This window comes from Scylla paramamosain, chromosome 48, assembly GCF_035594125.1.
Source record: "Scylla paramamosain isolate STU-SP2022 chromosome 48, ASM3559412v1, whole genome shotgun sequence".
Classification (NCBI taxonomy): Eukaryota; Metazoa; Arthropoda; class Malacostraca; order Decapoda; family Portunidae; genus Scylla; species Scylla paramamosain.
In genome coordinates, this window is record NC_087198.1 from 4961803 (window position 1) to 4986334 (window position 24532).

The 24532-nt window shown below is 41.0% G+C and overlaps 1 long non-coding RNA gene across 4 annotated transcripts; it reads left to right on the plus strand.

The window, feature by feature from the left end:
- The first annotated feature begins 5967 nt into the window (after nt 1-5967).
- On the plus strand, nt 5968-17563 carry LOC135095334 (uncharacterized). Of its 4 annotated transcripts, XR_010264292.1 has the most exons (6): nt 5985-6086; nt 6659-6759; nt 10870-13140; nt 13592-13757; nt 15797-15885; nt 16361-17563. It is a non-coding gene; the product is annotated as an uncharacterized LOC135095334 (long non-coding RNA). The 4 variants fall into 4 exon arrangements; XR_010264291.1 differs by lacking the exon at nt 6659-6759 and having other exon boundaries at nt 5968-6086; XR_010264295.1 differs by lacking the exons at nt 5985-6086; nt 6659-6759 and adding an exon at nt 6193-6465.
- The last annotated feature ends 6969 nt before the right edge of the window (nt 17564-24532 follow it).

Below are 24532 nucleotides of genomic sequence, written 5' to 3' on the forward strand. Positions count from 1 at the left end.
AGAATGCAACGTGCCGAGAGAGATGGAAATCATGGGAGACGCGCACAGCATTTCTAGTGACTGTAATTTCTGTTTCTCAAACTCGATATTTTTGTATCACCAGTTCTACGTTTTTGTGACAAGAACATGAAGGAGTGTGCGAACGATAAAGTTTCACAAAGCAAAGAACACTTTCGGCAGAAGCAAGTTAAAGGCAGAAGGGAGTGAGTGGATGCGGGGCCACTTACCTCGGTGCAATGGTTGGCGCTGAGGTGACGCGTGGTGTGGTGACTGCCTCCTAGAGATTTTACCTGGTTTACGTTCCAGATGTGTGTGTGTGTGTGTGTGTGTGTAAACGTTAACTCAAATTGATCATTTCCTCACGTCGCTTACACTCAAGAATTTGACATGTTAATAGAGACGTGTCCTTTCATCCCTCGAGGAGTGACGCCCGCTTGCCTCCCGCTCCAGAACGGCAGGCAAAGAAAACGAGAGTCTGTTCCCCCGCCTCCCCTGGGGTACCTGTTTCAGCCCCGCAGGATTACAGACTTGCAGACTGGAAAGTTCTGCATTAATTTTACCGAATCTCGTAATCTCTTGGTAATTAGGAATCGGCGAGCAACAAGCGACCTTTCCTGGTTATTCATCACGATTCGAGATGATGATCTTAAATGTAACTTGTTTATCAATGAACCTTATATTTACATGTGACAGAATAGTCAGGCGTGGAGGGAAGGGCGCCTGAAGTGTGTGGACAGTGTGAAGACCAGTGCCAAGAAATGCCGGAGTTTTGAAAGCCGGAGAAACTCGGTGATGGTAAACTGTTGACGGTAAAAGATTAATGGGAAACTTTTTGGTGGTGCAAGTCAGATGAAAAATCTTTAAAGGTGGAAAAAAATATGGGATATTTCCGTGATGGAAGAAAGATAAGGAGTTTGTCGAGGCTGGTGACTGGCGGCTGGTCAGTGTTGGTGTCTTCACTCCATGGAGAGAGTTCTGAAAGTTGATAAAATAAAGACACGTATAAAAAAAGTATAGAAGAATGAAAGCAGCGTTAGTTAAAGAGTGGAAGGTTTTCATCACATCACTGGTTCACTTCAGGCTGAAACACTAGCAAAGGCAAACAGTTACATCGAAAACAAGCCACCAGCCAGGGACGCTCAGTGCAAACTGGATAACAGCCAATACCTGCCGTGAAATTACCTCGTGCCGCCGCCGCCCTTCACGCCACCACGCCTCCCTCAGGACGCACCATTATAATTAAAAAAAAAAAAAAATGCAAATATGAATCCAAAGGGCTTTCAGATATACAAGTGTACGGAGAGTGTTCTGTGTTGACGGAGAAAGGCGTGGAGAGTGACGGTGGGGAAAATATAGGCGTAGGATTTTTTTTTTTTTTTTAAGCAACACTAGTTGCCTACGTATTGTATTGTATCTGCACATGTTGCCGTTGCTGTTATTGCTGCTGCTGCTTCTGCTGCTGCTGATGATGATGATGATAGTGATAGTGATAATGTAATGTACTAAGGCTTCAGAGGCGGTGTTGCCTTTTTTTTTGCGGGGGGGGGGGGTTGGGTAGCGGATGCAGTAATGCAAACAGGTCTAGCAAACTGATGAATTGGCATTTACTTTGACAGAGTAGGTGTTGGTGGTGGTGGTTGTGGTGGTGGTGGTGGTGGCGGTGATGGCGGCAGCAACATTGATGGCCAAGGACAGAAAAAAAAGGTTGCAAATTTGCTAGTGTGCGTCAGCGCTCGATAGCTAATCACAAGGAGCCCTACAGGAGAACAAGAGGAAGGGAGAGAAGATGAATGAAGGAGAATCGAGGAGAAACAATGGGAAAGACTGGGAAGGGTTTAGCACTGTACCATAACAAGACTCAACACAGACGCCTTTGTTCGATAGTGCTCAATCATTCACAATCTTAGACTGAAAAATAAATAAAAAGTAAACGTACCGAAGAAAATACACATTAAAAAAATAAAGATGAAGCACACTATCTGAAGACCTGTATTATATTTATACCGATATACTAAAAAAAAAAAAAAAATCAAAGGATAAAGTACATTGATATGCTTTATGGCTAAACACAACCAACTCCCTCTTTAAGTGTATCGCAGTGAGAGAGAGAGAGAGAGAGAGAGAGAGAGAGAGAGAGAGAGAGAGAGAGAGAGAGAGAGAGAGAGAGAGAGAGAGAGAGAGAGATACGGATTAACACTGAGCACAAGTGTCAAATTATCATCTTGGAGCAGGAAAGTGGTAATATCCTTGGAGAGTCCCGTATGAGATGAGATGAGAGGGAAGAGTGGCAGCAGACCATGAAGCAGCGAATATTGACAAGTGGCATTAATAAACACACACGTCTTGCTCTTCTTTCCCCTTCGTTTGATCGCGTTTTGCTCAACACTCGGGTCTTCCTTGGCTGTCTTCCTGTTGTTCCGTAGGTGTCTCTAATGATGAGGAAGTACACGCTACGACAAACAATGCTGGAAGTAGTAGTAGTAGTACTACTACTAGTAGTAGTAGTAGTAGTAGCAATGATAATAATAATAGTAATAGTCTGGCTATATTTAATTTATCTGACTATATACCAGGCCGCATCACACACTCTTAGGCCCTGCTGTAAACGAACAGTCTCGTAAACATAATAATAAAAATAATTATAATAATAATAATGATAATAATAATAATAATAATAATAATAATAATAATAATAATAATAATAATAATAATAATAATAATAATAATAATAATAAAATAATAATAATAAGAGTAAGATGGTGAAAACAAAAGTAATAACGATAATATTGACTTTTTTTTCATCCGGAGGCATATACATCTTATAAGAAACAATTGACACACACAATAATTACAAAATATATTAACAATGGTAAAAGAAATCAATGTTATAGTAAAGTACAACTCAATGAAAAAAATACTAATAATGTTCTATATTAATATGAAAACCAATACTTTCAGAAGCACAGGTGCATTCTTATCAACCATCCTCTGGAAATTGTTAGAGATCATTCCCTTGCATTATATAACTACTCCACGTCCTTAATATATATATATATATATATATATATATATATATATATATATATATATATATATATATATATATATATATATATATATATATATATATATATATATATATATATAAAGTCAACCAATTATGAACCTCTCTCTCTCTCTCTCTCTCTCTCTCTCTCTCTCTCTCTCTCTCTCTCTCTCATGGCGGAGGTTAAAGATAGTCAGGTTTACTGCACAGACATACTAGATTCGCATTTATAATCGTTGTGATGTTTTATTTCTGCTTATTTTGACAGTCTCTAGTGAAGTTATTGGAGTTTAAAATGGTATTATCATCATTCTGGTGATAGTTTTATCAAGGAGTGAGAAAATACGTACACGAGCCTAACTAGCCATCTTAGTGAGAGATCGAAGCGTTTAACACCTTTCCTCAATTACTAATCACTCTGAGACATTTCTACTTGTTCTGCAGCCATCTGCAATCTTTAAACTGTGTACAAATTGCAAAATCTATTCTTTTTAATCCCCTTCTTGTAGATGCTTATAAAGATTTCAGGCACTACTTTTGGTGGTGGTAATTGCTTCGTGTCGCAGTGGAAGGGTTAAGAGTCCTGATGAGATGACGAAGCCTTTAATTTAAGAGTACAGGATTCAGACATACATTCATTCATACCTACGTCATGAGTTCCCCCAGGCTAAATTTCACCACTAAGACTCCGCGTTTAAGATGTCGTCCAAAAATAATTTCGCTCTACTTTTCTTTTATATTTGTATTTTATTCTACTTAATTATTCGTTCATTCATTTCTTTCTTTATTTTTTTGCATGGGTGAGATATTCGTGGGGAATCATTTACTCACATGGAATTTTGTAAGCAGCCGTGCAGTCGCCAGCCAGCCTTACCTATCGTGGCCATGTGAAGGCTGCGTGCGTCCACCCACAAATACCACCAGTGATAAGATGATCCTGAGAGGAGCTGAAATTAGACCTCGCAAGATAAACCAACAGACAATGGAACTTTCCCTCTCTCCCCTCACTCCTGTGCTCCCCGTCAGCCTTTCCTGCCTCGGGAAATGAAGCACGGTACATCCTTCAAGAACCATATTCATAAACCCTCTTCTCTTTCACCACCATCATTTTTAAAGACCACAGAGATGATTAGCTCCCAAGCCCATGGTTGCGAGGCTGTTTCTGGGAATCGATGGACCACCTCAGAAATCATGAATCGGTTGTAATTATATTCGATATAATTATGATTTTAACCTAGATTATATAATCTGTATTGTTAATTATGATTAGTTAGTGTAATATGTAAAGAATAGGCGTTAATTAACACACGTACACACACCTAGGAACGCCAGGTCAGGCCAGGATTGCTATTAGGGCTGCAGCCAAAGGAGTGATGAGAGTGCTGCTGGCCAGTGTTGGTGTCTTCACTCCACGCAGCGGCTCAGTGGAGTTTGGCGTGTAACAAGAGTGACGGTTAGTATTGTAAACATGCGTGTGACAAGTCAGTAGAATAAACATGCATGTGGAAAAAAAAAAAAAAAACTTGTATAAAATAAAGGTGCATTAGAGTGAAACGTTTCCCATCCCGCCACAAGTTCACTTCAGGCTGCAAAAATCGAAAATCTCACGGCTCTGGCCATCGTTTTGTTGCAGCTCCGTGAAAACTCGATAGCGGCCAATACCTGCCGGGGAATCATCCCCTTGTTGCGCCGCCGCCCGTGACGTCACCACGAAAAGATACACAGTGCGACAGACAACACTCGTCTAACCTGGAATGAGGCGGAGGCTGCGGCGAGGTGGTCAGCTGTGGCTGTGGCCGCCTTCAGCCCACCCGCCTGACTGCTCCTCTTTCTTACCGAGTCATGGGAAAGTCGAGGTGTTTATATATAGTAAACGCCTCGCACCTGCGCCTCCTAAATGCTTAATCCTTTCACTGTCGGATCATTTTTCTTTTTATCATCTGCTACTTTATAGGCGCTCATTTGTGTACAGTGACTCCTCCCCTACAGTTCTTTATTTACTTTATTCTTTTTAGTAATAGCTGGTGATTGCTTGGAGCTCGGAAACTGTTAGTAGAAGTGAATAGATAGACAGTGAACACGTAACACACAGTGTGTGTGTGTGTGTGTGTGTAAAGATGGCTCCCTAATTAATGAAGCAGATTCCCTGCCTGTATTTCTAACAAAAGTGCCAAAAGAAATGTTTCACGATACACCGTATCGTGAAACATTTCTGCCCGCATCCCGACTACTTTCAATAGGCTGTAAATGAAATTACACGAGTTTTTAAGAGTGTTTATGTGGTTCTAGTTACAGACTGGTAAGGTCTCTACACGCATCAACGGGAGAACCAGTCTTGAAAACCCGGGTAATTATTTCTGTGGCCTTTGAAAATAGTCTGGTGAGAGAGCAAAGCCTTTCAGAATACAAGCACATAACCTTGCTTCATGAAAAACAAGTGCATTCATGATACCTAAGACTGCCTTGCTACATTCCCCCAGTGACTAATGTATCTTTTTTTTTTCTTTATCTCGTAGCATTAGTCTGTCTGTCATTGATGAAAAACACCCGCACTACATGTATTACGTTATTTCATTAGTCTCAAGTCGCTATTTCAAGTCTATATAATCCTCAATAAATACGAGAGCTGTGGTGGTGGGTCTGCTTCCCGTCTGCCAATCAGAGCGTTCTATTTTTCCGTTTTCTTTCGTATTCTTCGTAAAGCTCACGCATCCTTCATTTGTCGTTACTTCTTGCCTCACAGAGTATTGGTAAGTGTCTTCTACTGGTAATAAAAACCGTGATTCTATTATTTTGTATCATTACAAGTAGTATTGCGAGAGTGGCTCCGTTCTTAGTGACAATTACCTCAGCACAGCCTTCACCAATCAGCGCCAAGTATTCAAGTCACGTGATACTCTCTCCTCGCCGTCTCTTCAGCCATTCGCCCTGCGCCCGCTGACGTGACGAGTCCCCGGTTGTGTTACGGCGGTGAGGCGGTGTTGCGTCTGTCCCTGCCGGGCATGTTGTGGTGGACTGCGGTGTGGAGGGAGAGGTGGATGTGAGTATGGCCTGGTGGTGGATAGGGAGGAGTGGATAGTGGAAGAGAGATGTGGAGAGTAGGATGGTGGAAGGGGGAGGTGGAGGTGGCTATGGCGGACGTGACTGGAGTTGAGGTGGTGGTTGTGGTGGTGTTTGGTATGGTTGGAATGGTTGTAGAGGGTGTTGGTAGTGATGGTGAACGTGACTGGCTTATGTTAAAGGTGGTTGTGGTTGTTGGGGATGGTGGTGGTTGTGTGACAGTGGTGGGTGCAGCGGACGCAACGGTGTTGTGGTTGTTGGGTGTGGTTGAGGATTGCGATGGTGGTGGTGGTGGAGGTGATAGGTGGCGGTGGTCGTAGTCGGAGCGGGCTAAGCGGTGGTGGTGGTGGTGTAAAAAGGTGTTTATCGGACGGAGTGGAAGTGGTGGTGGTGGCGGTGATACGATTATCAGGGATGAGAGAGAGAGAGAGAGAGAGAGAGAGAGAGAGAGAGAGAGAGAGAGAGAGAGTGTGTGTGTGTGTGTGTGTGTGTGTACTCCTATAATCAGCAAATTGCAGTCACTCGTTCGCTTGTTTCACCTCCCTGTTTCAGGCCTTCTCTCCCCTTTCTTTCCTCCCCGCTCCCTTCCTAACCTGCCCGCCACCCTCTCCCCGCTTTTTCTTGCCTGTCCTCCCCTGCTCCTCGTGTCCCAGGTGAGTGTTGCCTTATTTGAGTCAATGTATAATGGTTTTTATTTGAGATTGAAGCTCCACACGTAATGAAAGGTAGTAATCTGTGGTTTTGTATACTATTATTGGACTATTTATGTAAACTTACAATAGAAAATTAATTCTATTAGGAAATGTGTGCATATTTAAACAATTTCATCAATATAATGACCTGTGTGATGTGACGTCAGTGAGAGAGAGAGAGAGAGAGAGAGAGAGAGAGAGAGAGAGAGAGAGAGAGAGAGAGAGAGAGAGAGAGAGAGAGAGAGAGAGAGAGAGAGAGAGAGAGAGAGAGAGAGAGAGAGAGAGAGAGAGAGAGAGAGAGAGAGAGAGAGAGAGAGAGAGAGAGATTGACAGCAAATGAAGCAGTATTTTAAATTTCCTGGCTCTGATGATGAAAGTTATATGACTGAGGCTGTAGTTAAGTAAGTTGAGAAGCTGAGCAGATAAATATGAGTACACCACCTGTCTGTCTGTCCGTCTTTCAGTCAGTCAGTCAGTCTGTTGATGAAGGAATGGTGGAGAGACCAATATGTGTCTGTCTGTCCGTCTTTCAATCAATCAGTCAATCTGTTGTTGGATGACTTCTGGAGAGAGCAGTCTGTCTGTCTGTCCGTCTTTCAATCATACAGTCAGTCAGTCAGTCAGTTGATGGAGGAATGGTGGAGAGACCAATATGTGTCTGTCTGTCCGTCTTTCAATCACACAGTCAGTCAGTCAGTCTGTTGATGGATGACTGGTGGAGAGAGCAATCTGTGTTTGTCTGTCTACGTGATGCTTCCCTCCAACGTTTTGAGTCAGTTTTTCTAAAGTTTGTGAAGTGGTTGGCGTGGGTGGCAGGGGCGTGGAGGGCGTCACGCTGGTAGTGTAGAAAAGAAAGCGAGAGAAAATTGATGCGGCACTGGTGTTTAATACCTGAGTGAAGTACTGGCGTCGTAAAGACCATTTCTGTCCATTGTGATTTCTGAGTTTAAGTAATGAGGCTTTGTGATGGGTCGTTTATCATTTATTTTATTTTTCACGTGGACAAAAATTGTACTTACTATATATATATATATATATATATATATATATATATATATATATATATATATATATATATATATATATATATATATATATATATATATATATATATATAAAGGAAACACAATTTTCCTCCACATGAAGTTGACATCAAAACTTGCTCCATTCATTCTATTGCCAAACTGAGACCATGTACCCTGACACATTAACAAAAAAAAAAATCAAAAATCAAAAATCACTTTACCTTTCTTTACTGAGAGAGAGAGAGAGAGAGAGAGAGAGAGAGAGAGAGAGAGAGAGAGAGAGAGAGAGAGAGAGAGAGAGAGAGAGAGAGAGAGAGAGAGAGAGAGAGAGAGAGAGAGAGAGAGAGAGAGAGAGAGAGAGAGAGAGAGAGAGAGAGAGAGAGAGAGAGAGAGAGAGAGAGAGAGAGAGAGAGAGAGAGAGAGAGAGAGAGAGAGAGAGAGAGAGAGAGAGAGAGAGAGAGAGAGAGAGAGAGAGAGAGAGAGTGAGATAGTGATGGTGAGGGTGAGAGAGAGAGAGAGAGAGAGAGAGAGAGAGAGAGAGAGAGAGAGAGAGAGAGAGAGAGAGAGAGAGAGAGATAGTGATGGTGAGGGTGAGAGAGAGAGAGAGAGAGAGAGAGAGAGAGAGAGAGAGAGAGAGAGAGAGAGAGAGAGAGAGAGAGAGAGAGAGAGAGAGAGAGAGAGAGAGAGAGAGAGAGAGAATGGTGGCCAGAGTAAGACGAAGGAGAAAGCAAGTTAAACAAAACAAATGGAAAGTGAGAGAAAAGCAAGAAAATACAGATGAAAAGAAAATCTGCGGTAAAAATGCACCGCTGAAACAAAAACGAATAAGAAAGTGTAATGAAACGATGAGATAATTTTGTGTTTTTGTGAGCCAGCAATTATGCTGCACCCACCCTCTACCACTACTACCACTACTACTACTACTCCTACCATTGCAATTTATGAGCAGTAGGTGACAGAAACGAAGAAGCGCAAACACCTGGAGATAGGTGAGCTTGATAGGAAGTTACAAGTAGAATATGAAGCAAAACTCAAAGACTCACTGAGAGAACTTGAGAGGACTGTGAAGAACAACTCAAGAACATTACGCCCTAAGTGGACGACCTGTACGAGGCCAAGGTGAGAGTGAGAGTGAGAGGGGAGTAGGTAGGTGACGGATTTGAACTGGAGAAAGATTAGGGTGGAGAGAATTGAAGGTTGTAACTTCTAGGGACATTGGGAGGGAGTGAGAGAGTGAGAGGGGAGTGGGTAGGTGACGGTTTTGGACGTTAGAAAGACTACGGTGGAGAGAGTTATATAAAAAAAATGGTGTTATATTAAGTAAAATCAGTCAATATTTAACACGTCAGGCGCCACACGCACCACCGCCGTTACATTTCAGACTATTCAAAGTTGCCGTGTGTACCACTGGCCCAACATTTATCACTTTTCTTCCTTTTTTTTCTTTTTAACAATGAATTCCATTAAATAACGGGCAAAAATTAAACGCAAATCTTTTAAACAAATGTTGATTATTAATTATCATAATTTTTAATGAGGCAAATATAATAATGGTAAAATAATGAAAGTATCTTTTGTGAAGTGACATTGTAACTGGTCAAAATACAAAGGTGGAACTCTAAATGGTAATAATAAAACTTGTCTCAGTCACGGCTCAACATATAGATGTAGTATCCTACATCTATATATTGTTTTATTACAAAGCAAATCTGTGATTGCAAAACAACATAACATTTTTACCTACTCTTATTGAAATCATTACTATCATTTCTTGCACAAAGGAGAACTTTCCCTGTAACAAATGAAAGCCTGTGTCCTGTTTGCAGCTGCACAAAGAAAAGGCTTTATCCTTCAACATTCATATAAACAGCTTCTTCATTCCTTGTGTAGTGAAAACAGTGACTCAAGAAATGATTGCAGCAAATGTGTGAAGGTCGCTATTGATGGAGAGAGTGCTTTCTTTCAGAACATGGGAGGCATACATGTACCTTCCCATCACACTGATCACATACACTCTTCACTCTCCTACCTTCTCAAGCTGCACTTGTCCGTCCTTCATTCACACTAAAGATTTGACAGCGCCCTCTGCATCTTTTTCCCGCTCTTCTAGAGTGACCTTGCAATCCAACAAGAAAATGGTGTTCTCTTACCTCCCAGAGAGAGAGAGAGAGAGAGAGAGAGAGAGAGAGAGAGAGAGAGAGAGAGAGAGAGAGAGAGAGAGAGGGAGGGGGGCTACAATAGCCCCCCTCCCTCCTCCTCTCTCTCTCGGTTTGTCTGTTGGTTTCTTTTTTTTACTATTTTGTTTAATCTACTACTACTACTACTACTACTACTACTACTACTACTACTCGTACTACTACTACTAATCGTACTACTACTACTACTAATCGTACTACTACTAGTACTACTCGTACTACTACTACTACTTCTACTACTACTACTACTACTACAACAACTACTACTACTACTACTACTACTACTACTACTACTACTACTACTACTACTAACACATCTACTACCACCACCACCACCACCACCACCACCACCACCATCACCACCACTACTACTACTACTACTACTACTACTATCACCACCACCACCACCACCACCACTACTACTACTACTACTACTACCACCACCACCACCACCACGAATACCACCACCACCACTACTACCACCGCCACAACCACCACTACTACCACCGCCTCCACTACTACCACCGACACTACCACCACCACCACCACTACTACTACCACCGTCACCACTACTACCACCGCCACCACCACCACTACTACCACTACCACTGCTACTACCACCATCACCACTACCACTACTACTACCACCACCACAACCAACACCACCAACACCACCACAACCACCACCACCACCACCACCACCACCACAACAACAACAACCACCACCACCACCACCACCACTACTACTACCACTACCACTGCTACTACTACTACTACCACCACTACCACCAGTACTACTACTACTTTTACTGCTACTACTACTACTACTACTACTACTACTACTATTGCAGGTGACCCATGAACTACCTCTAACAATGGTGATGAAGAACCAGAAGTGGGTTGTAGGTGACGAGATAACTATCCCAGGTCATCCCGGAAGTGGCGAGGTGACCCCATACAGCTCCACAAGGTCGTGGAGGACACCAGACATAGCCACGTGGTCGCCTACACTCAGCCATCCACCTCACCTGCCCCAGACTGCTACCCGGACACCATCCAGCCACAAGAACCCAGATAAGCACTTCCGGGGTCCTTGGTTGTGGTTAGCTAGCTAGTTTGTTTAGGGGTCACTTGCTGTACATAGGAACCCTCCTCGGTCTGATGCATTTTTTTTTTTTTTTTTTTTGTGGTGTAACGCTGTGCTCTACGTGAGAGTGATAGTGTTTATCTTTATTTATTTTATTATTTTTTTTTTTTCGTGAAGACTACTAGTTCTGATGTTATCTTGGAGGTTAACGGAGAAGAGTTCTTCACAACTGTGTTTGTTGTTTTATTTTATTTTTTTATTGGTCACTTTTTGTTTTTTGTTGTGATTGTTATTAATTTTATTTATTTGTATTGAAATATGTGAGTGTGAATGCAGCACAATATATAAAGATGTGCATTCCAGAGTGAAAGGAAGGCGTGCACAGGGTAGAGTGCACAGGATGCAGTGCCTTGTTTTTATCACCAGACCTTGATTGATTGAAGCAAATGGAAACTTTGGTGTGAGTACCTTACAAAGACACTTGGCAATACTAATGTCACCTCACCTCGTGGTTTCACCTTAAACCTACAAACATTGGCTGGACACAAGGTCATAGAAATAATTTATTCTCATTTATTCTCATCTTTACAAATTACAGTCTTTACACATCAAAGTAACTAATCACCTTTATTCATCCACTTGAGGGGGTTGAAGGATCGCTAATCCCATATTAAATTGCCAGTGTTCAACTCGCCTCTCCTCCCTCATTTATTGACCAATTCATTTAAAAAATATTTTGATCAGGAAGGTTGCAAGAAGAATGTCTGCTATCTTTTTTTTTTTTTTGTACGATAAGTTTTTTTTTTTTTTTCAATGAAAAAGTAAAAAAAAAAAACTGTGTCAAATATTTACTTTCAAATATTTGTCAGAAATCAAAATCAGTTACAAACAAAAATGACGACAGCAGACTTTGTTCGCCTCTCACAGCTTGATAAGCCGCAATGGCCCATCTGTGTGTAACACCAATAACAACGGAGATCATTTTTATATGCCAAAATCCGCCATTTTAAGTTATGTCAAAGTTTAAGGGGTGACTATAATACACCTATTGCAGCTAAGGACTTGAAATTCACATGATATATACATCACAATATGTTGAAAAACAGATATAGATTAATTTAGTTACTACGATTGGTTTTGTACATAGGCCTAAAGTAATTCATGATTTCACCCTTAATTACCCGGGGGGAGGGGGGAAGGCGGCTGAAAACAATATTTTTGTTATATTTCGACTTTTAGATCAAAACCAGTGTTTAACTGTTTGAAATAAATAAAATATTAATGCAAAAGATATCTAATGCAGACACATTGACTATTTCCTAGATTTACGGAAAAATATTTATCTTATTTTTCGTATATAAATTTGAAAAAAATAGTTAGACCTAAAATTACGTACTCTCTAATGTTGTACGCAGCAAAAGAACCGTAGATATTCATAGGAGACTGAGGAAGAACGGGTACGCCAGAAAGAAAAAAAAAAAAAAAGTCATGTCTCGCAGCGGGCGAAACCGTGAAATTTCATAACAGAAGACCTCATTACATAAGGGGATATATATATATATATATATATATATATATATATATATATATATATATATATATATATATATATATATATATATATATATATATATATATATATATATATATATCAAAACATTACATATATAAAAAATGGGAAAAAAAATGTAGAAAATAAAAAAAATTAAAAAAAAATTCATATCCGGATCGTACAACGACACCCTTGATGCAAAACATGTTTGCGCGCCTGACGATGTTAAGACACACGACACACACTTCCCTTGAGAAAAGATGATAGCCTTCACGAGTGTCTTACTATTTCTTTGCAGAGCCCCTCTTCTTGATGACGACGCGTACACTGTCAGCTACACTTTGCAGTGTCTCACTTAAATTTTTCTCTATCTTTGTATCTCTCCATTTCAGATAAATTGTTATCTTTCCAAGGGTTGAGGAGAACATGGTCGTGGTTCAAGTGAAGCCACTACAGCCACTCCCTGACAAGCCTTCCACACCGGTGAGTGTTGTTCAAGCATGTATTAGTATTGCTAATTCCTTATTTCCTAGAACATCTACCACTATATAATGGCAATGTCTTTCCAACACAAATAACGTCAAGCAAAAATAAACTCTACACTAACTAAGTGATGAAAAACGTAGCATCATCCGCTGCACAAAACAATACAGCAGCGAAGTGACACTGCCAGGACTTGAACCAACACCTGCCTGCCTCACTGACACCTGCCGTGGTGCCAGGGAGTGCCGAGGCCTGTGCTGCCCCCACGCTGAGAGAGGGAGAAAGAGAAGAGCATTAGAGAGGAATGACCGTGGCAGGAAGGATGGTGTGTTAGGTGACTGGTTCAGACAGTGACAGTGGACAGAAGAAATGCTGGAGAATGATTAAACCACAGGTGGTTCATGTTGTAGTTGTTCAAGATTTCGAAGAAAATTTTATTTTTTTTTCCTAGACAGACAGTGGCAGCAGACACACAAGAGACGATGGTGTGGTGGACAAGAGGATGCAGGGAGACAGCAGACAGAATGGAAGTTACAGATGAAAGAAGAGCAGGTCAAGCCATGGCAGCAGACACATAGACAGACAGATTGGATAAGAAAGAAGTATTATTTAGTGAGGTAAGGAACTGTACAACCCTTCACAGTGCTGACTACTTGATAGCAGAGGTGGTTCATGTTGGTTCAGGATTTGGTTTGAAGCTGTTACGTGAAAAGAACATTCTGAGGAACGAGAGGTTGTATTGTCACTTGTCAACAAAGTGGCAGAGTATTGCTATAACACTTATAGCCAAAGCTGTACCAGCTGCCTGAGTGTGTCATGTCCATTGTGTACTTACCGTCACCTTTGTCATGTCTACGCTAGTGGAGGAGAGGGAAGAACAAACCTTGAATCGTCCAGGGTTAGAGTTTTTAGCAAAGGTTTGAGCGAAGAGTTCAGCTTTAGAGATAGATGTGATAGCAGTGGTGCCATCTGGTTGAAATAAAGAAGGGAAAGGAGAAGCAAAGTTATTATAGATGTTTTTGGGTAAGTGCCAGAAGTCACGAGGGAGAGTTAGATCTTGAAACGTTTTGACACTTTCTGTTAATGAAGGAGTTTTTTTTGGCTAATTGGAGAACAGACTTGGCATGGCAGAAATGTAAAGTGCATTAGATTCCGGTGATGGAAGAAGGCTTAAGCACCTTTGGTGGGCCACCTCTCTATCATGTATAGCACGAGAACAAGCTATGTTAAACCAAGTTTAACTTTGGAAGGTTTAGGTCGAGAAAAAGAGTGAGGAATGTACGCCTCCATGCCAGACACTATCACCTCTGTTATGCGCTCAGCACACAAAGACGGGTCTCTGACACGGAAGCAGTAGTCATTTTCCAAGGAAAATCAGCAAAATACCTCCATGTTCCCCCAACTAGTACAGGCAAAACGCCAGTGGCACCTTCCTTTTGGGGGATCCTGAGGAGGGATTGGAGCGATAGGACAAGATACAGATATGAGACTGTGATCGGAGGAGCCCAACGGAGAAGAAAGGGTGACAGCATAAGCAGAAGGATTAGAGGTCAGGATAAGGTCAAGAATGTTGGGCCTATCTTCAAGACGGTCAGGAATACGAGTAAGGTGTTGCACCAATTGCTTTAGGTCGTGGAGAATAGCAAAGTCTAAGGCTAGTTCACCAGGATGGTCAGTGAAGGGAGAGGAAAGCCAAAGTTGGTGGTGAACATTGAAGTCAGTCTCCAAGAATTAAGATCTCTGCAAAAGGGAAGAGAGTCAATGTGCTCCACTTTGGAAGTTAAGTAGTCAAAGAATTTTTCATAGTCAGAAGAGTTATTTGAGAGGTATACAGCACAGATAAATTTAGTTTGAGAGTGACTCTGTTGTCGTACCCTGGTGGTGGAAAACTCAGAAGATTCAAGAGAGTGGAAAGCAGGTTAAGTCATTGCGCACATGAACACAGCATCCAGCTTTGGATCGAAAATGAGGATAGAGAAAGTAGGAGGGAACAGAAAAGGGGCTAATATCAGTTGCCTCAGACATCTGAGTTTTAGTGACGAAAGGATGATGAAGCTTAATAGAGGAGAGGCAGTGTTCTACAGATTGAACGCGAATGTTGCAGAAGTTTATGAAGAAAAACTGAGAGGGGTATCAAGACATTTAGGGTCGTTACCAGAAGAGCAGTCTGACCCGGGGACAATTGTGGTCCGCTCACCAGATGGAGTCTCCGAGGCTGGTGTAGGAGTATGTGTGTAATAATTAGGTGCTGGTAGTTGTTTTGTGTGCAGGAAGAGAGATATCTCCATGACTATAACGTTGGGTACGATTGAAAACATCCTTTGGTTTCCACAGATATGTACACACTAGTAGTAACAGTTTTCACCTGTAGCACCAGAAACAGTCTTCCTCACACGAACCGTTTTACTGCCGGGACTTGAAGGCTGATGAAGCAGTGCGGCGGAGGTCACGCCTCTCAGAGTGTTTATACTTGTTGTCAACACCGCCATAACTAATACAAACTCTTTAGTGCAGGTAGTTAAATAACTGCAATCATTGTTCCAGATTCCTAAATTCACAAAGTGCATAAACTCATTCCAAGTTTTTATTGCAGATAATTAAAGTTTTAGTGAAATAATTATTCCTATTCCTAATGTTGTGTGGTGCATTATCTCAGACAGGACCACTGGAAGCTGTCAGAGTGCTGTGGCACGTGGCAAGAACCAAGTGTTCAGGAGCACACACTGTCCTTTCACCAGTCAGCAGGTTACGAAAAACAATGCAGTATTTTGTTGAGTAATCAAAGTAATAAAATGTAAATGATAAAATGTCAGTACTGATTTAGAGTGTCACACTCCACCATGGCAAAGACTGCCGGCTGAGTAATATTCAAGTTGTATTAGTGAGACTCTACTCAATGTTAATTATAAGGCAGGTGTAAAAAAAATAGTTAAAAATGTATCATAGTACAAGAAAATGACAGTTCAAAATGTAAACATATCTTTAACAAGTAGACTTGAATGGTCATTAAGCAGTACAGCAGACCCTTCCTAGAGTAAACTCACTATTATTTGTAGACTGGCCTTATTTGTCTCTCATCATTTTACTTTTCTCATTATTTTGTCTTGTTTTCTCATTAATACTTGAGTGCCTTCATGTTATCTCTATTATTGTGACTTTCTCTCATTATGTTGCTGATGTTGTCTACTCTCATCATCTGACTGACTGCTCGCCTTCACAGATCTGGGCGGCTTGGAAGCCTCACTACAAACTGAAGACCCGTTCACTTGAAGGACACAGTTGGAGTCGGACACAAGATCCAAGACGGAGTTATTTTTAAACGAGAGCTTCAGGCAGAAAATTCGAGTGGATTTTCAACTCTAAAAATAACTTTTTTGGGGGGATATTTTGAACCTTCTTTATCTTGAAAAATAACTCCAGATATTATGACTCTAGCTGGAAGTTGACCTGAGCAATGTAGGGTTTGCTGCAGTGAGATTACCAAGGCACGAGTGTCTGGGATTTAAAGATGATGGATATGTGTCCTGTGTGCTGCTGTGCTGGGAGGAGAGGAGCAGCAGCAGTCGTGGGGCTCTGTTGCTGCTGTCACTGGTGCAGCTGTTCACTCCTGCAGCTACCTTCCCTCAACATACTGTGTCTTCCCACACCTGCAATGAACAACTATGAACAATACTTCTCCTGCGATGAGGAACAGTGAATAACCTCTCTCTCTCTCTCTCTCTCTCTCTCTCTCTCTCTCTCTCTCTCTCTCTCTCTCTCTCTCTCTCTCTCTCTCTCTCTCTCTCTCTCTCCCCACAGTATGTCCCCCACAGTATGTTTACAAACCCACAGTGACTCTCCACAGCCCCTCACCAACAATTGTCTCCTTCACACACACACACACACAAATGTTAGAATCTTGTAGTGTCTACAACAAGGAATGGAACCGAAATCGACAAGCCAAATTTTCTTCCAGCCTGCGTGAGTGTAGTGAGGCTCAATGTGTGTGTACAAGTGAAGAATATATATTAAATGCTTGACTCAAAAATATGAGGCTTACACAAAAATACAGGACACAACTTGAGTGTGGTGAGTCAAAGGTGAGTCAAAATGCTCAACTTTGAATTAACTTACAACAAAAACTAACTAAATAAAACACACTATAAAGAAATAATCTCATCAATTAACACTGAAAAAAATATATATATACACCAACACAAAATAAATAAATAAATAAATAAATGAAGACTAAATAAAGCAAATTAATCTGAACGCTAACAAACAAACCAACATAGTCGTATATTTTTTAACACTACGGTGAAGAAAGATAATGAAGCTTTACTTTAACATTGAGTGAGAGAGAGAGAAATTTGTGGTCTTCCTAAATCTCTCTCTCTCTCTCTCTCTTACACAAACAATAAAAAAAAAAAGTAAATAAACAAAATACAAGCAAATAATAATAGCCGTCCACACCAATCCACATACACCAAGCCATCCCAATCCAGCCAATCACGAGCCAGCAGCAGACACACCGAGAGGATTGGGAGAAAGAGGAAAAAGAAAAAAAATGAAAAATAATGGATACCGGGAGAATAAGAAAAGAATAAGAAAAAAATGGCGAATCAAGAGAAAAATGAGAAAAATAAAGGAAAAAAATACGAATAAAATCAAAAGGAACAAATGAGGGAAGAGAAAAAATGGGGTGAGGAGGGGAACACTTAGGAAAATAAACCAAACAATAGGGCATTACATTGTGATTACGTATAGCAGGGATGGATTATGAGAGAGAGAGAGAGAGAGAGAGAGAGAGAGAGAGAGAGAGAGAGAGAGAGAAGAGATCTGCTCAGGAATTTAATTTTGTGTTGGTGGTTTACGCTCTCTCTCTCTCTCTCTCTCTCTCTCTCTCTCTCTCTCTCTCTCTCTCTCTCTCTCTCTCTCTCTCCTTACAACAGTTTTGTTTTTCTGTTTTCTCTCGCTCTTATCTTTCATTGAGAGAGAGAGAGAAAGAAACATTATTATTACACACACACACACAAACACTCTTTTCATAGATAAGTTAACGCTTTTAATAATATATATATATATATATATATATATATATATATATATATATATATATATATATATATATATATATATATATATATATATATATATATATATATATATATATATATATATATATATATATATATATATATATAACCCTTTCTTTTTACATTATCTATCACAATAACCCTTTTCTACCTCCTATTCCTTCCCTTCCAAATGAAACCGAACCATTAAGAAGTATCACTTGCTTCTCTCCTGTAACTTATAATGAAACGCTCGAATTAATTCATAAGGTGCGCAAAGGAGCTTAATTAATAAACAGGAAAGATTAAAAATGCATTGCGGGGAAAAAAAAAAGGTAAAATATGAATGAGTTTGAGGAAAGGTGTGTGTGTGTGTGTGTGTGTGTGTGTGTGTGTGTGTGTGTGTGTGTGTGTAAGGTAATGAGTTTTTTAACTGAAGAATGTAAGGTATTGGATCCGAAAGCATAAGGGATTGGACGCCCTGAGTGAAGCGGTTACAGGTGTCTATTGTTCCCGTGGTTGATATACTGAGACAACTTGTTCGCCACCTTGCAATTAGAGACGTGGCAGTGAGGCTGGTAGATACCTATCAGCGTCAGCATTTTTAATTGTCTGCGATTTCCTGGGGCAAAGGGGTGTCTTAGCTAAATTTGAAATCGATGTGCAGGAAAAGTACAGCATGAATTGCTGCACAAGTGTATCTAAAATTAAAAACATAACCCTTAATATAAATATTCATACTTACTGGTGTATGATAAGGCTTTGTTAATTGAATTATAAGATAAAACTAAAAATAGGTAATGATTTTTTTTTAAGTAAGTATGAACAGTAAAAATAAAAGGATGTTGATATCGGCTTGTGCATTTTATCTGGGAATGTTGAAAAATATCCGATATCACTGACACGTCCTGTATATGAAAGTAATCAGTGAAATAAAAAAAAAGAACAGCACCGCTGGCGGACGTACGACGTACTTATCTTGATCATGATTCTTCAGTTAAAGAAAGCGCCGCGCACCGTTAGGAAGGAGTGTAAAGTGTATACAATAGCCTCTCAGTTCTGCCGATACAAAGGCCTTTACTTTGCTCTACTATATCCAGAATAGGGTATAGCTCGTTCTTTCGGGAATTTTCTTAATTCCGCTGTAGTCCATGATTGTGGCGGTGATGTATCCATTGTGCAGGGTAGTCCAGTAAGCGTGGTCCTGTGTTTTGGTTTCCTCGCTGCCCAAGTACCCGAGGATAGTGATCGTACCGCAAAAATAAAGTCTCTGATACAAAATTATATTTTCTTTACATTAAATGGATTTGCCTGTTGTTTAGTACATGAAAATGCAAGTATATATTAGTATACTTCCATTGAGGTCAGTAGAAAATTACAGATTGCCTGCCTTGATACACTTATAGGCTCTTTTAAGAATATCATCTGAAATTATGAATAGAGGCTCAAACAATGTCATGTGCTGTCAGTTATCACGAAATTAATTGACTTAAAATTTAGACGCATTACTGTCCAACGATACACCTTTGTAAGCTTGTAAAACCTTGCCCCAAAAAATATTTATTTTCCGGCGAGAATTAAAAATTCTGGCGCTATCTGGTATCAAAACGCTCACTGCGACGTCTCTAATTTCCTATACAGGGTGTAACGCGAGTTTCTGCAAATACTGAAAGAGGTGAAAGAACGCTTAATTCTAAGTAGAAAATGTTCTATGCACATATGCATTTTAAGGCTTTGTTTACCCATCAGAGGATTTGAAAATGTACGGGACTCGCGGGTGTGCTCTGTGAAATGACGGACACACGGTTGTATTGTCGCAGCCTCGGAGGTGCCACTTAGTCATATTACGAATGGTTTAATATTACATTATCTTGTAACAAGACTAATGGGATTACAAAGCATGTAATTTACCTATAAGCATTACAGGACAACATTATTGCGGTGATTAAAAGTACTTCCGTAAAATGCTACGCGGCATCATCAAACCGAGGGAGAAGGGCGGGTGGGTAGCCTGCCCTTGCGACCTTGAAAACAGCTGAGAGATGATGCCACGTAGCATTTTACAGGAGTACATTTTATCACCGCAATAATGTTGTCTGTAATGCTTATCGGTAAATTACATGCTTTTTTATATCATTTGTCTTGTTATAAGATACTGCAATATTCCACAGCCTGCAAAAAATAACATTAAACCATTCGTAATTTGAACAAGTGGCACCTCCGAGGCTGAGACAATGCAGCCGTCTGTACTTCACCTCACAGCTACACGCAGGGCACAGCAGCGAGCCCCATACATTTTCAACTCCTCTGACGCACGTCGCCCACCACCAGGGTCAGAGGGTCGGACATGATGCAGAAGAAGGCGCGGGAGCCGAAGTATTCATCCGCCGTCCACCGCTCCCCGTCGCTGAGAAAGCTGCTCCTTGTGTCACAGCTGAGGAAGAGAGAGGCGAGGGATAGGTCACTCCTGCAGGAACACGAATTAAGAACGAACACCAATAGACATGGCCACTCGGAGGGATACAAAGGAAAAAACAAGAAGTAAAAGATAAGGACCGGAGGTTGAAATCGCTCACACATGAACAAACAGTAATAGATAAGAGCACGGAGTTTATTTAGATCACTCACAAAGAAATACAAATGAAGAACAAACATATGTAACTTGCATTTTGGTTCTTCCGAGGCTGTCTGTGATAAAGTACACTGAGCAATCTTGTAAAGTGGATGTAGGCTGGAAAATGCAAGGATGCAGGCACGGTGAGAGAGGGAGGGAAAGTGAGAGGGAGGGAGGAAGGGAGGCAGAAAGGAGGGAAGGAAGGAACGTAAGAGAAAAGAAAGAAATAAATAAAAGCAAAGCCTTCCCCACCAAAAAAATGAATTAATTAATAAAATGAAATAAATAAATAAATAAAAGTAAAACGGAGAAAAAAAAAGAAAAAAAGGAAGGTATGAACAAAAGGAGAGGGAAAGGAAGAAACGGATAAGAAAAGGAGAGAAATCAAATGAAAGAAAGGAAGGCAGGAAGGATAAAAAAATAATGAAATAACGGAAAGGTAGAAAACGAAGAAAGGAAATCAAATAAATACAAAAAAGAAGGAAGAAAGAAAGATTAAGGAAAACGATGCCATAAGTAATGAGAGAGTTAAACCAAAAAAAAAAAAAAACAGACAAGACTTGAATAGAAAAGAGAGAGAGAGAGAGAGAGAGAGAGAGAGAGAGAGAGAGAGAGAGAGAGAGAGAGAGAGAGAGAGAGAGAGAGAGAGAGAGAGAGAGAGAGAGACTAGATAAACAACATCCGAGAGTGGCGAGGATGGGGGAGGCTGGAGGGTGGTGAAGGAAGGGGACAGGGGAATGGATGAGCAGGGCAAGGCAGGGAAGGAAGGAAGAGCAGTGAAGGGAAGGAGGAATAATGATGGAAGAAAGGCAAGTGAGGGAAGAGGGACGGTGAAGGAGGAGCAGTGAAGGAAGGAGAGCTAGGGGAAGTAGAGGCAGTGAAGGAAAGTGAGGGGCCGTGGAGGAAGAATAGGGACGTTGTTGTAACCCAGCAAACAACAAGAAATGAAACATGTAACAAGAAACAAGAATGAAACAAAAGTGAAGAAATGAAAAAGGGAAACGAGAAGTAGAAAGAATAAATGAGGGAAGAAGATGATAAAAACGACAGCAGGTATCAAGAAGCTATCACCACCCTGACAGATAAGAGACGAGACGTGACCACCGTGGAGAACAACAAGATGCGGTGAGTCATCACAACACTAACAGAGCCGGAGATTAGCACAACATTACAAGAAGAGGTACTCAGGTGGCCATCACTGAATTAGTATACGAGGGAAGCAGAGGTCACCGGAAACAGGTGACATGGACAACACGGACAGCCGGCACACCACAGGAACCGCCGCCTCCTTGTTCCTGATTAGAAGATGCGATTACCAAAGTAACTCGAGAATGAATCTTATTGAAAGTTAAGGAAAAATAAACTGTGTGATCGAAGTACGGGGAAGATAAATATAGTTACTTGAAAATGGATCTTGCGGAAAGTATATGAAATTGAACCATATGACCAAAGTATGAGAAAATAAATATATTTACTCGAAAATGAACCTTATTGAAAGTTACAGGGAAATGCCGCAAATGATCGAAGTAGTGGAAAATAAATGTTATAGCAACGGAAGCCTTGTTGGGGCAAAAGGTCGCTCTAACATCACGCGTATATTACAAGGTGTAGGAGACGGGAATAGACAGAAACAGAGAGAGGGACAAGCTAGACACAGCTGTCAGACCAGAGAGAGTCAGGATGGGCAAGCCGCCTGTCGCAGTACCAGTAAGTAGAGCCACACAGTTGTAATGCAGTCACAGTAAAATGTGGGTGTTATATATTGACAGAGAGGGATTGGGTGGTGTAGGATGTGTTCCTCAATGAATATTACCTGCGAAGTTTCTTTATCGGTGCTTGACAGTGGCATGTTATTCATTACATATCTCGCCTGAACATTGTTCAGGCGAGATATGTATTGTACACTTTTCTATATTGAATCTCATCCGCCATTTTCTGCCCAGCTTGTTAGTCTATTTAGGTCACACTGGAGTTCCTGCCATTGTGACACAGACGTTATTCTACTTGTTATCTTGGTGTCGTCTGCAAATTTACTTATTTTGCAATTTATCCCTTCATCAATATCATTAATGTACATTATAAAGAGTACTGGTCTTAATACTGAGCCTTGAGGAACACCGCTGTTTACCTTTTGCCACTCTGACTCTTTTCCATTTATCACAACACGCTGTCTTCTGTCAGAGAGCCAGTCTCTCAGCCATTTCAGGGTGTTTCCGGCAATGCCGTGAGCTTTTACTTCACTGGTGAGTCTCTTAAGGAGAACAGTGTCGAAAGCTTTCTGGAAATCAAGGTAGATAATATCAACAGCTTTTGTCTCGTCATGCGAGTTAAATAGTAAGTTCATTAAGCAGGAACGCTTGGTTCTGAAACCGTGTTGCGAATCCTTTATGATTTTGTTTTCTTTTAAATATTTAACAATTCTATCTCTGATTATTGTTTCCATTAGCTTGCACACTACTGAAGTGAGACTGATCGGCCTGTAAATGGCTGGGAGAGATTTATTTATTTTATTTTTTTTTTTTTTTAAGACTGGCGTGACATTTGCTAGTTTCCATTCGTGGGGAAATTTACCCGCTAGTAAAGTTTTATTGAATAAAATTGTAAGCGTTTCACGAGCTCATTTCTTTCTTCTTTAAGAAGCCTGGGTGATATCTTGTCTGGCCCGGCTGTTTTGTTTACGTTCATGCTCTTCGTGACTCAGAGGATTTCACTTTCTGTGATGGTGAAGTCCGGCAGCGTAGTGCCTCTTGACTGAGTCGAAGGGGTCGGCAGACTGCCCTGAACATCCTCAGTCGTGAAGACTGTTGAAAAGTACTCGTTCAGGGTGTTCGCCATGTCTGTTTCGTTTTCTATTTTTGTGCCATTTTCTGTTATTAGTGGACCAATCGTTGATGTTAAAACCCTTTTTGTTTTCACATAGGAGGAGGAGGAGGAGCAGGAAGCGAAAAGGAAATACAACAAAAACAACAACAAAACAAGCATCAGGGAGATGAAGAAGCAAACAAAGAGAAGGAGGAGGTGGAGGAGGAGGAGGAGGAGGAGATTATACATCGTTGGCCTTCAGAAAGGAGCGTAAAAAAAAGCCAGCGTGTCAGTCTTACTCCCTTCCTACTTTCCTTCCCTCAATCCCTCCCTCCTTCCCTCCTTCCCTCCCCTTTCTCTTCTCCTCTTCCCTCCTTCCCTCCCCTTTCCCTTCTCCTTCACAGCCTCTCTGGTATGAAAGAGAAGTAATTCTTACTTTTTCCTTCAATCGCTTCCTCTCTTTTGTCCTCTTTCTTACACGCACTTGAGAGAGAGAGAGAGAGAGAGAGAGAGAGAGAGAGAGAGAGAGAGAGAGAGAGAGAGAGAGAGAGAGAGAGAGAGAGAGTGTGTGTGTGTGTGTTACAAGTTACAAGGAGTTACAAGGAAGAGAAGTACTCCGGAAGGCCTTATGACCCATACAGGGGAGTACTGAAAGAGACTCAAGCTAAGTTAGAAACACATGTCCAGGCGACATCGAGTCTACGTAGGCAGCACCTCGTCGAGTCTTGTCTTGAACTGCTCTACAGAGTTACTATTGACGACATCTGAGGGAAGCGCATTCAAACGACTGCAGATTTTGTAGGAAAAGAAGTTCCCACAAAGATCTCTGTTTTAACGCTTCAGTTCAAGTTTGTAACCATTGTTACGAGTGCGCCCCTCACTCAGCTGGAACAAGCACCTGTAGTCCACGTAGTCAAAACCT